The sequence below is a fragment of the Cervus elaphus genome, chromosome 22, assembly GCF_910594005.1.
Source record: "Cervus elaphus chromosome 22, mCerEla1.1, whole genome shotgun sequence".
Classification (NCBI taxonomy): Eukaryota; Metazoa; Chordata; class Mammalia; order Artiodactyla; family Cervidae; genus Cervus; species Cervus elaphus.
Genome location: NC_057836.1, coordinates 34,960,360 through 34,974,657, shown reverse-complemented (window position 1 = coordinate 34,974,657; position 14,298 = coordinate 34,960,360). Strand labels below are relative to the sequence as shown.

At 39.0% G+C, this 14,298-nt stretch overlaps 1 protein-coding gene across 10 annotated transcripts in view; it reads left to right on the top strand.

The window, feature by feature from the left end:
* The window catches only part of LMNTD1 (lamin tail domain containing 1), a 475,330-nt gene that overhangs the window by 173,391 nt on the left and 287,641 nt on the right, over window positions 1-14,298 (top strand). The window lies entirely within an intron of this gene.

The window sequence follows — 14,298 nt, the reverse complement described above, 5'->3', positions numbered from 1 at the left end:
CAATCTTCTTTTCTGTTGCTCAATAATTGTGGGGTTTTTTTTTTTTTAATGCTATTTGTTTATTTGTCTGCACCGAGTCTTAGCTGTGGGACATGAGACTTTTAGTTGTGGCATGTGGGATCTAGTTTCTTGACCAGGGATCGAACCCAGGCCCCCTGCATAGGGAGCCTGGAGTCTTAGCCACTGGACCACCAGGGAGTCCCAATTGTGGATTTTTAATAAGTGGTTCAAAGATAAGGCCTGCGTGATGTCAGTGATTTCCAAAGGAGAGTTACAAGGTGGTCAGGGACCTGGCATGCCGCACTATCCCAGAGTATCTGGAGGTCTCACACTCTGTGTGTTCCCCTGAGCAAACACCACAGATTGGCCACTCCTGCTGCCCTGCCTGGTGGAAAGACCCCCGGGCATCATGAACCCTGATGGGGAGACACCTTGAGATGCCGGCATTTGCTCTTGAGGCAGCAGAGAGGCAGCATGGCCTGCATTGTGAGGAGGTATTAGCAGGAAGGTAATTTAGAGGAAAAAGCATAGGCTTCGGATCCAGACAGTAGGACTTCAAACTCTGATTCTGCAACTTATATGATATATGATCTTGGACAAACTTTGTAATCTCCCTGTTTATGTTTCCATTTGCAAAACGAAGTCCCACCTTGGTCAGAATGGCCATCATCAAAAACTCTACAGATAATAAATGCTGCAGAGGGTGTGGAGAAAAGAGAACCTTCCTAGATTGTTGGTGGGAATGTAAACTGGTGCACCCACTAGGGAGAACAGTCTGGAGGTTCCTTAAAAAACTAAAACTAGAGCTACTATACAATACAGCAATCTTACTCCTGGGCATATATCACGAGAAAACAATAATTCAAAAAGATACATGCACTCCAGTGTTCATTGCAGTGCTATTTATGATAACCAGAACATGGGAGCAACCTAAAATGTCCATTGACAGAGGAATGAATAAAGGAGATGTCATACATATATACAATGGAATAATACTCAGTCATAAAAAAGGACAAAATAATGCCATTTGCAGCAACGTGGATGGACCCAGAGATTATCATACTGAGTGAAGTAAGTCAGAAAGGAAAGACAAGTATCACATGATATGGCTTCTATGTAGGGTCTAAAAAATGGGACAGATGAACTTATTTGTAGAACAGAAATAGAGTTGCAGATATAGAAAACAAGCCTACAGTTACTGGGGCAAAAGGGGAGGGGAGGGGAGGGGCAAATTGGGATTGACATATATATGTCAATATATATGTGTGTGTATATATATATATACACACACGCTCTGTAATGACCTATATGTGAAAGGAATCTTTTTAAAAAAAGGGATATATATATATATATATATATATATATATATGTTTAACTGATTCACTTTTCAGTATACCTGATAATAACACAACATTGTAAATAAAATATACTCCAATAAAATTAAAAAAAAATAGTTCTATGAGAAAGAGAAAAATTAGTTCCAACCTTACCATGTTGTAAGGATGATATCAGATATAAAATGCATCAAAGCTCCCTGCTAGACTTATAGAATATATTCAATAAGTGCTATTATTGTTGTTGTCAATATTATTATTACTCCCATGTCAGGAACCTTTCTTCTCTCTCTCCTTGTCAAACTTATATTTTGGTTTGTCTTTGATTGTCTGGGAATTCAGTACTCAAAAGTCGGCCCTTATATTCCATTCAAGGTCTTCTGAAGTCCACCATCCTTTCTCCTGAGTGTTAGAAGGAGCGAGGCTGAAGGTAACTGGTACCTTCTGTTAGTAGTTGGAAGTGTCTTGATGAGAGGTTACTGGTAGGAGGCACTACCCTTTAAATTGCAAGTTCATACTAATTATTCCACCTTCAGAGCATTTATTCCTGCAGGTCTTGAAGTATTTTCTAGAGCAGCCTATTAAACTATCAACATCTCTGATGGAAGATCACCCCAGATGTCTTTGTTCAGACAGGTCCCTCTTTTCCATTTCCCCATCACCTTGCCTTGTAAAGGAGCAGAGTCTGGTGGTCATGAGCTGTGCCTATTAAAATTAAAAATTAAAATAATAGCCACATGTGACTAGTGGCTGCTGTGTTGGAAAGCACAGGTTATAGAACATTTTGATCACCACAGAAACTTCTTTTGGACCATGCTGCTCTAGAGCCAAAATGACCCACCAAAATCACTGGATTTAAATGATACCTTTAACACTTACTGTCTGTGGGGCTTTACATAGGTAATTTAATCTTTCTGTGCCTTGTTTTTATCATCTATAAAATGAGGATATAAGAGTCAACTTACTGGAAGCCTTAATGAGAAATTAGATGCGTTAATATATGTAATATATTCAGAGCTTTCCTTAAATATCACATGGTATTTTCTCAATAACTGCTAGGAATTACCATTAATCAAAAACCAGAAAAAAAAACAACATCTATTTCAGAAAGAAAACATAGAATATATAGATCAACTGAGGGTGGCTCAGAGTCATTGCCCATTATCTGTATTCCTTAGATCCATATGATCCAAAATTGTTGTGAAACTCATCATAAGACATTATGATTTTCTATGTCTATGTCTGTTTTCTTTACTAGACTTCATGCCTTGGGAATTCAAGGACTAGTGTTTTATTCCCGTTCATACCCCTAACACCTGCCATGGGGCATTGAGTACCCATGACACTCAATAAGTACTTTATCGTCAACAGTCTTGAACTAACTTAAGTGCTCAAGAACCAACAGGCTTCTTACTTAATATTATTTTAGTGGGAATCGTAGGATTGGAGTTTAGCTAATTCCTTTATATTTTTTAACCAGATCAGGATAATGAACGTATAACTAGGTTTAAGGACAACGAGGAAGAATATTTAAAATCAAGAATGGATGAGAATATCCAGAACAGATGATCACTTCACAAACTGAGAGGAAGGAAATGAAATAGAGAAAAGAAAAAAAAAGGAAATAGAGCTGATAAGTTATTTGGGAGGAAGTTCAAAGAAAAATTTTCCCTACTTCAACATTTTCTCACAGGCAGATCCTGAAGCCCTAGATATAATTATCTTGGCTGGAATGCCTGGGCTAGAGTAAACAGAAATCTGAGTGTGTCAACAAATTATTTAATTAAGTAGAGTAGGTGGCAATGTGCAAGCAAAGTCATGATGTGCAACAGGATAATGTGATTGAAGGCTTTAGCTGTGATGGAATGTGGAGAGAATAAGACATGAGTGAAAAATTATTCAGTCCTGGAAACCAACCTCTGGACCTGGTCAGCCAATGTGACAAATTAAACAAGAAATAAAACTTTTTTTTTTTTAAAAAAATGGAACTCTCTTATCCAAGAAAACACTTCTTGTGTATAAACATAAATTTAAAAGCAATTGAGATTAAGCCATCACTTTAGATGAGACAGCGGTCAGGAGCAGGACTGCAAGTGTCATTAAAAAGAGCCTGAGGATTTGTGCCATCAGCATAAAAGTGGCAGTTACAATTAAAAGCAGAAGTGAAATGACTAAGAAGTAGAAAAGCTAGAAATGAACAGATGCCCAGGCAGGCAGCTTGCTAGGCTGCTCAAATTGGGTATATTTTACATTTCATTCCAAGTTCACAAATATTAGGACATTAAAATGCATGAAACATGGTCTGTATCCCATCTTGCCATGTTTTTGTTACTAAGTTAGAAAGAATTAGGCAGCACGGACTGTATGCAGATGCATCGGTCTAAGCAAATGTTGTGTCAGGGGAGATCAGGAAGGTCAGCTGGGTTTCTCTTTTCCAAAGAAGAGCCCGGTCAGTTGTACACTGAGCATCCTTTGTAGGGCTCTTCCTAAAGTGGTCACCCGTGTCCAGAAAGACTGTGAAGAAGGTTAGATTGCTGGTGACTTTTTCTTTAAAGGTGACAGTGGCCAAGCCTCCAAGCCCATTTATTTTCAGTACAAGCATTAAAATCTTAGGGAGTGTGTAGAATGTTGACTCAGTGCATGGAAGACGTTTTTATTGGTCTTTAGTCTGTCATTTACCCTAAGCAGCCATTAATAAAATGTAGCTGCACTATGATCAGTTGCTCTGTAGTCACCCAGTCATGTCTGACTCTTTTGAGACCCCATGCACTGTAGCCCACCAGGCTCCTCTGTCCATGGGATTTCTCCTTCGAGAATACTGGAGTGGGTTGTCATTTCCTTCCCCCAGGGGTTCTTCCTGACTCAGGGATTGAACCCGAGTTTCCTGCATTGGCAGTGGATTCTTTACCACTGAGCCACCAGGGAAGCCCTTACAATGATCAGTAGACCTAGGTAATACCAGACGGTCATTATGAGACTGTTTTTCACAAACTTTCTGTTAAGTCTGGAGCTTTATTCATGGGTTAACCGAGGCCACAGGGTGAGAACAAGGTTTTCATTGTTTCACAAGCTTATTGATTAGAAATATGAGTACGTTTGACTAACTGACCTCTCTTCAACTTCTTTGTTTGATCTCCATCCATGTCCAGGGCTCTGTAAGCAGATGATGACTCTGATTCTCTAAGGGAAAACTTGTTAAGTTTCTTTTTGCGTGAGTGGGAAACAGCACATGTGTTCTGGGCCACCAGGTTCTCGTCTCTGTCTTCAACATTCATAGTGATGCATTTCTAGAAATGAAGAGAAGTTTCTTCCTCCCCAGTTTTCATTTTTACTTGAAGCAAGATAGTACTATGTTCATTCATTCAATCAGTCATGTCATCTATATATTTTGAGTGCCCGCTATATGTGCTAGGTACTGAGCCAGAAACTTAAAAGGGTCTTTGTACTTGTGTTTTAAAAAAATTACTATTTTTCTCACAGCCCGTGTTTATTAACTCTGACTCCTTCTGACAATCTAAATGCAGTGTAGAAAAACATCTTCAAACCTAACATCTGCAGCTGTAGCTGCACACGTAAAGAAATACTCGAGACAGGATGTGCTGTCCCCTGTTTGCAACTCTCACCTGCTCCGGGTCATGGCCGAGAAATACTGCATACAGAAAGGAGATGTCTGTAAGAGGCATCATTTGTCTTCCCAAGCTGTGAAGTCACTGGGAGAAGAGTCTTTAGCTTCCTCTGTGCACCGTACTAACAACTGAAAGGAAGAATCACTCTTTGACCAAAAAGAAAAAAAACAAACTATGTGTGGTCACATATATTTACAGAATTTTATATGGTATACCAAAAGATATAGATGCATATGCAAATTAATGTTTATTTTTATTATGTATGTATAATTTACCTATGTACAAATACTGATACAATGGAAAATAATATTAAAAAATTATTTTTATTTTTTAAGTTATGAAAATATGGTAATACATTTACAGGAGACTTGGAAAATACAGAATAAAATTACATATAGCTCCACTGTTTACTATTAATATAATTATTTTTTTAAGTAGATAAATTAAGATTTTTAGTTGGAGTTTCAATATCAGACTCCCAAAAATTAATAGAATGAATATATAGAAAAACAGAAGGATATAGTAGACCTGAGAAGTACCATGAGCCAAGTGAACATAAGAAAATAACATAAAATTTTAAATAAGGCAGCTTTCATTGTAGGCATGGACTTGATCAAGTATCATCGTGTGTTTGTGTGTATGTGTGTGTGTGCATGCACACAAGAGTGCATGGCCCATGTGGGTGTGTTGGGATGGGATGGAAGCTGGGGGAGGATGGAGATACCATGAGAAGGAATACAGGGTACTTTGCTGATGGTCCTGGGGCTTCCCTGATAGCTCAGTTGGTAAAGAATCCGCCTGCAACATGGGAGACCTGGGTTCGATTCCTGGGTTGGGAAGACCCCCTGGAAAAGGGAAAGGCCTCCCACTCCAGTATTCTGGCCTGAAGAATTCCATGGATTGTATAAGTCCATGGGGTTGCAAAGAGTCGGACATGACTGAGCGACTTTCACTTTCTTTCACTTCCTGGTGGTCCAGTGGCTAAGTCTCCACTCTCCCAATGCAGGGGGGCTGGGTTCAATCCCTGATCAGGGAACTAGATCCCTTGTGCCAAAGCTAAGGCCTGACACAGCCAAATAAGTAAAAAATTTTTTTTTAAATAAAAAGAAGGGATGCAGAGCACAGAAACAGAATCCTTTGGCATCTTCCATCATAATTATTGCATCTTCCATCATAATTATTGCATAATTATTGGAATGGATGGTACAACAATCATGACCAGTAGTGATGGCAGGAGAAGGGACAGGATAGAAAAAAATGATTAGAGAATGCAAGATGGTAACTTGACTACATTAATAGCATATACTGCTGCTAATTTAACATATAATACTATATATTTATATTTAATATTTTGACATATATGTACACATATACACAGATAATCTACACATAAGTTATGTACCAGTAGTAAATAGAAGAGTCCTCTACATTTTCAAAGTTTATAAATTATAAACAAAGTTTATAACTTATAAATGAGCTTTCTTTAGATGGTAGCAGGGTTAAGCCACCTTTGTTTATAAATATAAAGTATATATCAAGAGTAATTTAAAAATCCACCTGTTTGAAATTTGGTGTAAAAAATGAGTATATTTTAAAACTAATAAAGTATGTATATCATTTACATCCATACCCAGCTATGATTACATGATTTTTTAAAAGCCAATAATTATTTCAGTATTCATCTAAAATATTCTGATTGAATGAGGAGATAAACAAATCTGCTATTAAGAGATGAAAGGAACATGTATATGTAAAATCATCAAAGAGTATACTTGAGAGAATTACACAAATGCTTGAGGAAAATTTATGTAAATATTTTTTAGAAACTTAAATGCAAAAAAGTTCTAAAAGTAGTATGTTATGTCATAAATATGTATCATTCTAAAAGTAATGCTGAAAGCATAAAGCATTCCTTTTTGGGATAAACGATATTTAATGAAAATAGGAAAACACTTAGGAAGCGTCTTGATTGCTAACTGTTTACATCAGCTACAACTATTTCACTAAAAAAATAAACATAGATGTTTCAGCGAAGAGGACAAGTGATGTATGCTTTTTCTTCATCATATCTGGCTTAAGGACTAGATATTTCAAAGATATTGTTTTAAGAGCTTTAAACTAAGAACTACTAAATTGAACAACAGGGTATATTTTCAAGGAAATTTTCTAACTGTAAGCTCCTTTCACTAGCTCTGCAGTTACTTTCCTTCTCCCAATTATGGCCTCGTGGTCTTAGAACACGGAGAACAGAAGGCACAGACAGAAGCGTGGATGAGAGAGACACTGGGCTAGAGGATGGCATACCCACTAATGCTAGGAATTTGAGATCCTCTTCATAAAAATAGCATATACTGCTGCTAATTTAACACATAATACTATATATTTATATTTAATATTTTGACATATATGTACACATATACACAGATAATCTACACATAAGTTATGTACCAGTAGTACATACCGGTACTTGAATGCTTACCACATGCCAAGTATTGTGAAAGATGGTTTTTCATTTATTTAAAAAATTTAATCCTTCCAAAACCCTATGAGAGTTACAATCATTACCCCCATGTGCAGGTGAAGAGACAAAGACGTAGCATGATTTATGTGAACTTGCCCAAGGTTGAGCAACTAGAAAATGGGCAGCGCAGGATGAAACTTAGACAGCTATGCCTTTAACCACTACTCTCGACGGCCAACCATATTAAAGCCCAACTGTAACTCTTTATGATTAATTTTCTCTCTGGAAGTCAGAAACCTGTAAAATAAGCTGCCCAAGGTTATTTCACAGATTAAGTGTCAGAGCAGGATTTAAACCCAATCTGTCTGACGCCAAAGCCACCTTCCACTGTTCTTTGCTGCCTTTCATTTGCGATGTTGCCAAATACTTGTGCCGCATGCTGGCATCTGCAGTTTACTGGGCGGATGGCATCTGGTCAAGTACCCTCACAGGGTGCTAGGCCTGAGTAGGGGCCAGAGGAGGACCCTTTCCTTAAAGTCCATCCAACCTGTCCAGTTTCAGGCCACAATCTGTTTACTTTATGCCATGGTGACTCAAAGGACCGGTATCCTCTACAGTATGGAACTGACCACAGTGCCTCAAAATGAGTTAAAATGTGTGAATAGTCATAAATCATGAGAGGTATATTTGAGTCAAAAAGTCAGACTAGGCATATTATTAATAATAAGGAGAATAAGAATATCATATATGTACTGGAGTTTCTAGAAATTAAACAGTAATAAATTTATCTGAATACATATAATCTGTTATGCAACTAAAATACTGACTTGCTTAGAACCAGATTTTTAAATTAATGTAGCCTTTTGTAGCTAAAAATCATAATACTATCCAATTATTATGGATAGTAATCAAAATAAGCATTATTCTTTGAAAAACTTGATGTCAGTAATGCATATCCTTTATTACTGAAACAGTATTCTTCTGCTTCAGTGACAATTGTGTAGATCTGTGGGTGAATTTCCTCAAAATAGCCCTTGAGTGTCTAGATACTTAAAATGTGTATGTGTGTTTTACAATAGCTTGAATGTGGATATGCTGACAATGGAAATAAGAACTTTAGAATTATTAGAAATGCACGCCCTCAAACAGATTGTTTTTAGTGAATACAGAGGCGTTTTGAACTTTGCCCAAACAGGTGTTTCATGCAGAGAAGGCTGCTGAGACCAAATGCTAGAATTATTAAGGAACCATTAGAGAAATTTGAGATAGAAAGAGTGCAATGAAAGGACAGAATTTGATGAGACAAATGACCTTTCAGCGTTGCTAAGGAATTCTGGTGGTGAATTTTTCTCCTTAATCCAATAGCCAGCAAGTAAAGCAATAAATTTGAACCTGCCCGACCACTAGGAAATCATTTCTCCTGTGAAAAGGAGTAATAATAGGAAGCAGAACTCAGAAGGTTGAGCTGATGAAGTCCTGCCCCCATAGGGCCCATCCTTCAGTGGTGCACTTTTCCGAGAGTACTGGGGCTGATAAGCTGCTGACTGGTGGAATCCTGTCCCTGCCCGCTGACATTAAGTGGCCAGATAGAGAGCAGACCTGTCCCTCTGTATCAGCCAGCCTCACCCTCCTCCTGTCCCAGACAGAAGGGACTCCAGGGCAGTCCACGCCAACCCAGTGTGACACAGGGACTTCTGCCATGTACTTCTTTTTCCTTCTCCATCTGTTGATTCCTTCAAGTCTGGAAAACTGGGAAAAAATCCCTGGAGGAATAGAACTCATCGCTGTCCTGCCAGGAGACGCTATAATTTAAGAAAAAGGTTTTTTCTTCACTAAGGAGTGGATGTTATTGAGATTGTTTTAGGGCTTTTTTTATTCAACAAAACTTGAAAAAAATACTTGCTACATTTTGTGACAAAAATAAACAAAGCAAATACACATAAATAAAATAAGCAAAGCCTGTCTAAAAGGTATTTTATACCTAAAGTTCCCATTATGCGCCGATTTACTATTCTTTGTAAGTTATTGCACTAGTTAAGTTGCTGCCAAGTGAACCATTTTTAAGGAGAGAGTTATAGCTGAGGTCCAGATCCTGGACCAAATGCTTGTTTTTTGTTTTTTTTCCTGTTTTGTTTTCCTTCTATCTATGACTTCATTGTTCTGTATTTTCAGAAAGTCTAATTTGGTTAACCATAGGATTGGATTGTTCTTTCACCAGGATTGCCTGTTTGAGAAATTTCATGATGCTAACACATTAAAGGATATGTCCTATAAGTGATTATAGCTAATTGAATGAGTTTTCTAAATAACAGAAGAAAAGGCTGGTGAACTTCATGTGAGATTCTTGAGGGATTAATCCACTATTAAATCTACTACTCTGCATCTTGTCCACATGTGGTTATCAGACAGATCTTCCTTTTAATGCCTTGCTCAAGACACAGCTATGACACTGCTTAGCTCTCAAAATATGTTAACACAAATAAGATCTCCATTAGGAAAATAAAATTTTAAGCCAAAGCCCTAGGAAAAGATGATGCCAAAAAATGTGTTTTCAAGAAACGAGCAAACAACCTTATTTCTGATGAGGCTGATTCTCTGAACCACTGGGAGAGACTCCCTGGTCCACAGGCCTGGAATTGATTTAGCATGGAAAAGCTAAAAGATCAACTCTGGAGAGGAGCAATTTGGGGTATTGGGCTGGGAACTGGGAATCTTGGGTTCTAATCCTGGACTTTGCCAGTAACATGCTGGGCCAGGTTAGGCAATGTTATTGTATCCCTCGGATTTCAATTCTCTTATTTATTAGATGACAGGTAAGGCTTTTTAGCAGATCACTATGGTCGTTGCCAACCTAACATGCCATGGTCTCAGCTGCACTTGAACTAGTGTGAATACCTAAGTCAGACATACTGCTTAACAGTAATTGGAAACACCTTTCAGATTATCATGTAAGTATATTTGGAATTATACACTGTGTGCACAAGTGATTTTTTTCTCTACTTATTTCTAAGTAATCGTGAATATAAGGTAGTTTCATTACGTGTTTAGTTCTGAGAAGGAGAATATAGTTGTAGGATAATTTAGGCAGATTCTGTATTTAAGGGACAGTCACTTTTACTACATTCCTACTGAAAATCCTCAATGGGATTTTACATTTCCCAGGAACTAATGATCCTACAGGTATCCCTGAATTTTATCCAAGAAGAGGTCTCAGTGAAATGGTGAGAGTTTGTTTCTTAAACCATGATTTTTTCTACTTTTTTTTTCTAATCAAGTAATTAGAATAAACTAATTCATTAATTCATTTTGCTATTTCTGAGTGTCTACTAAGTGTACTAGATCATGGCATCTGGTCCCATCACCTCATGGGAAATAGATGGGGAGACAGTGGAAACAGTGTCAGACTTTATTTTTGGGGGCTCCAAAATCACTGCAGATGGTGACTGCAGCCATGAAATTAAAAGATACTTACTCCTTGGAAGGAGAGTTATGACCAACCTAGACAACATATTAAAAAGCAGAGACATTACTTTGCCAACAAAGGTCTGTCTAGTCAAGGCTATGGTTTTTCCAGTGGTCATGTATGGATGTGAGAGTTGGACTGTGAAGAAAGCTGAGTGACGAAAAATTGATGCTTTTGAAGTGTGGTGTTGGAGAAGACTCTTGAGAGTCCCTTGGACTGCAAGGAGATCCAACCAGTCCATCCTAAAGGAGATCAGTCCTGAATATTCATTGGAAGGACTGATGCTGAAGCTGAAACTCCAGTACTTTGGCCACCTCATGTGAAGAGTTGACTCACTGAAAAAGACCCTGATGCTGGGAAGGATTGGGGGCAGGAGGAGAAGGGGACGACAGAGGAAGAGATGGCTGGATGGCATCACCGACTCGATGGGCATGAGTTTGAGTAAACTCTAGGAGTTGGTGATGGACAGAGAGACCTGGCGTGCTGTGATTCATGGGGTCACAACGAGTCGGACATGACTGAGCGACTGAACTGACTTACTGACTAAGTGTAGATCACTGCTAGGAACTCTGTGGATTAGAGAAATAAATGAGACACAATTCCTGCCCTCAGTATAGGAATATGTTTATATGCTTACGGGATTCAGACATTCAAAGAACTAATAGAATATGTCAGTTATTTCCATACGATATTTCTTTTTTTCTTCTTCTTGTTTTACTTATATCAACACAGGGAGAAGAAACATATGCCATTTTTTTAAAAGACCATATTGATAGGGAGTAATGCTTTATCACCAGGGAGAAAGTTTTTCTGGTGCAGAGAGTAGTCATCTTTAGTCTGGTGATGCTAAGGTTGAACCCATGCACAAACCATGTCCATTTTGAAACACAAGCTGCACTAATCCTTAGGCATCAGGGTGTGCCTGACGTTCCTGTCAGCACTCCTTTGAAGGCTGCTGTTTTGCATCACGAAGCAGCTTCAGAGAACCCTTGCGTAGGTGTGGTGAGCATTGCTTCCTATCTCTGTAGCAACTGCAGTGTGTCTTCTGCCATCCATACAAAGACTGGAGCGTGAGAAATATCACAGGGCAGGAGGGCCTGGGGTGCTGCAAAACTGGACCGGACTCGTTTGCGGTACCCTTGGATGAGGTGCAGATGAGGAAGCCTTAACCTGCTTCCAGACGCTTCATGCCAAACTGCATCAGAAATTGGATCGCTACAGACTATAACCTTCAGTCCGTGAATGCTGGCAATGAACAACACAATAAATATGAGAGATATATGGTGACCACACCCAGCTGCAGTGAAAGACTTGTTTTACTGTTCTTTGGTGGCGAGACTTGACCTCACAGAGTCACTTGGAGGAGAAAGGAGATATGTCAGAAAGTGGAGAATTTTCAGCCCGTTAAGAACGGTGTGAAGGTGGAATTGGTCACCCACCCGGTGTTCACAGCACAGACAGATCAGGACTGCGTGACCACCATTGGAGGTGAAGGAAGTCGAGTTTTTGATTCAAACTCTTCTGTCTCTGTGACATTTTTTAAAAGTCTCTACTGGAGACTTTGAAGTAGATAAGTGTAGTACAGATTTTCCTTAGTTCTGTCGCATGCAGTATGAATTCTTGGAGATTCCTGTTATACCAGAAATAAAGGAGTTCTGTGATAAAACACGTTTGGAAAACGCTGGACACTTAGACCCTAGATCCCTTTGCTGGGGATTCATGGTGGGCATGACCAGTGCATTTGACCAGTGAAAGTGAAAGTCGCTCAATCATGTCCAACTCTTTTGACACAATGGACTGTAGTCCATGGAATTCTCCAGGCCAGAATACTGGAGTGGGTAGCCTTTCCCTTCTCCAGGGGATCTTCCCAACCCAGGGATCGAACTCAGGCCTCCCCCATTGCAGGCGGATTCTTTCCCAGCTGAGTCACAAGAGAAATCCAGGAATACTGGAGTGGGTAGCCTATCCCTTCTCCAGCGGATTTTCCCGACCCAGGAATCAAACTGGGATCTCCTGCATTGCAGGCAGATTCTTTACCAACTGACCAAGTTGGTAGTAAACTTGCTTTAACTTTAACTCGGTATTTCCCAAGCCTTTATTTCAAACACTGTAACTCATTGTTTTCATAAAGCTAGTGTTCCAAAATCCACAGCTTGAGAAATGTCCTGTGATAAAAAGAATGTGACTTTTTGAGTCATGTCAGCGTGGCGGCAAGTGTGATTAAAGCCACCGATTAATTGCTTGAGCTTAAAGGAGCTTGTTACCATGGCGAGCTTTTATGCCTTTATCTGAAAAAGGGAGGAAATACCCATGTTGGGTTTTATGGGTATTAAAATAAGTCTTAGAAAATGCTTAATGGTACCTGGGCAACAGCAGGTACTCAATAAATTATGATTACTTCTGTCATTACTAATATCAGGACTTTTTTCTTTTTTTCACTTGTGCACCTAATCATTCCTCTTGCAGTTTAAAATCTACTTCCTTTTATCTGTCTTCGATGGAGATAGGAATAGTGTCATTAATCATTAAAATAACCCTGATTGCACATTTGGTAAAAGAGCTGTGGCTTCAAGGCCTGGTCTTTGCCATGGGACAAACGACCTCAGCTGTGTGGTCCCCAGACCCTAATTTCAGGAAGGAGCTTTATTTTAATCATTCTTCCCTGATAAACCAGAGCTGACGGGTGCAGTATCACAAAGGAACACTAAGCAGAGTGTCGGAAGGTTGAAGAACATCTGCTCAAACAGTAGTTCCCTTCTCTGAACTTACACAAAATTTTGTTTCAACTCCAATTATAAGACTAACTTTTTTTTTTTTTTAAGATAGATTTTAAAAATATTTATTTATTTATTTTTGGCTGTGCTGGCTCTTCGTTGCTGCCTGCAGGCTTTCTCTAGTTGCGGAGAGTGAGGGGCTACTCACTAGTTGTGTTGCAGTTGTTTCTCATTGCAGTGGCTTCTCTTGTTGCAGAACATGGGTCTAGAGCATACAGGCTTTAGTAGTTGCAGCGCATGGTCTCAATAGTTGAAGCTCCTAGGCTCTAGAGCACAGGCTCAGTGGTTGTGGCTCACACGCTTAGTTGCTCTGTGGCAATACAGGATCTTCCCGAATCAGGGATAGAACCTGTGTCTCCTGCATTGGCACGTGGGTTCGTCCTTTACCACCGAGCCACCAGGGAAGCCCCATCATTATATTTTGAAGTTTATTTCTTAACAATCAGATGATTATCATCATATAACTTTTTATATGTGTATTTTGTTAGGTGTTGTGAGATGCTTAGTAAAAACAAAGCTTCATTCCCACTAGGAATTTACAGTCTCCTCTAAAGGTAATCCTGATATGAATGAGTCATTTTGCCTAAACACAGGGAGGAAACAAATTTTCTTAATGGTGTCACTGAATCGTCACTGAATT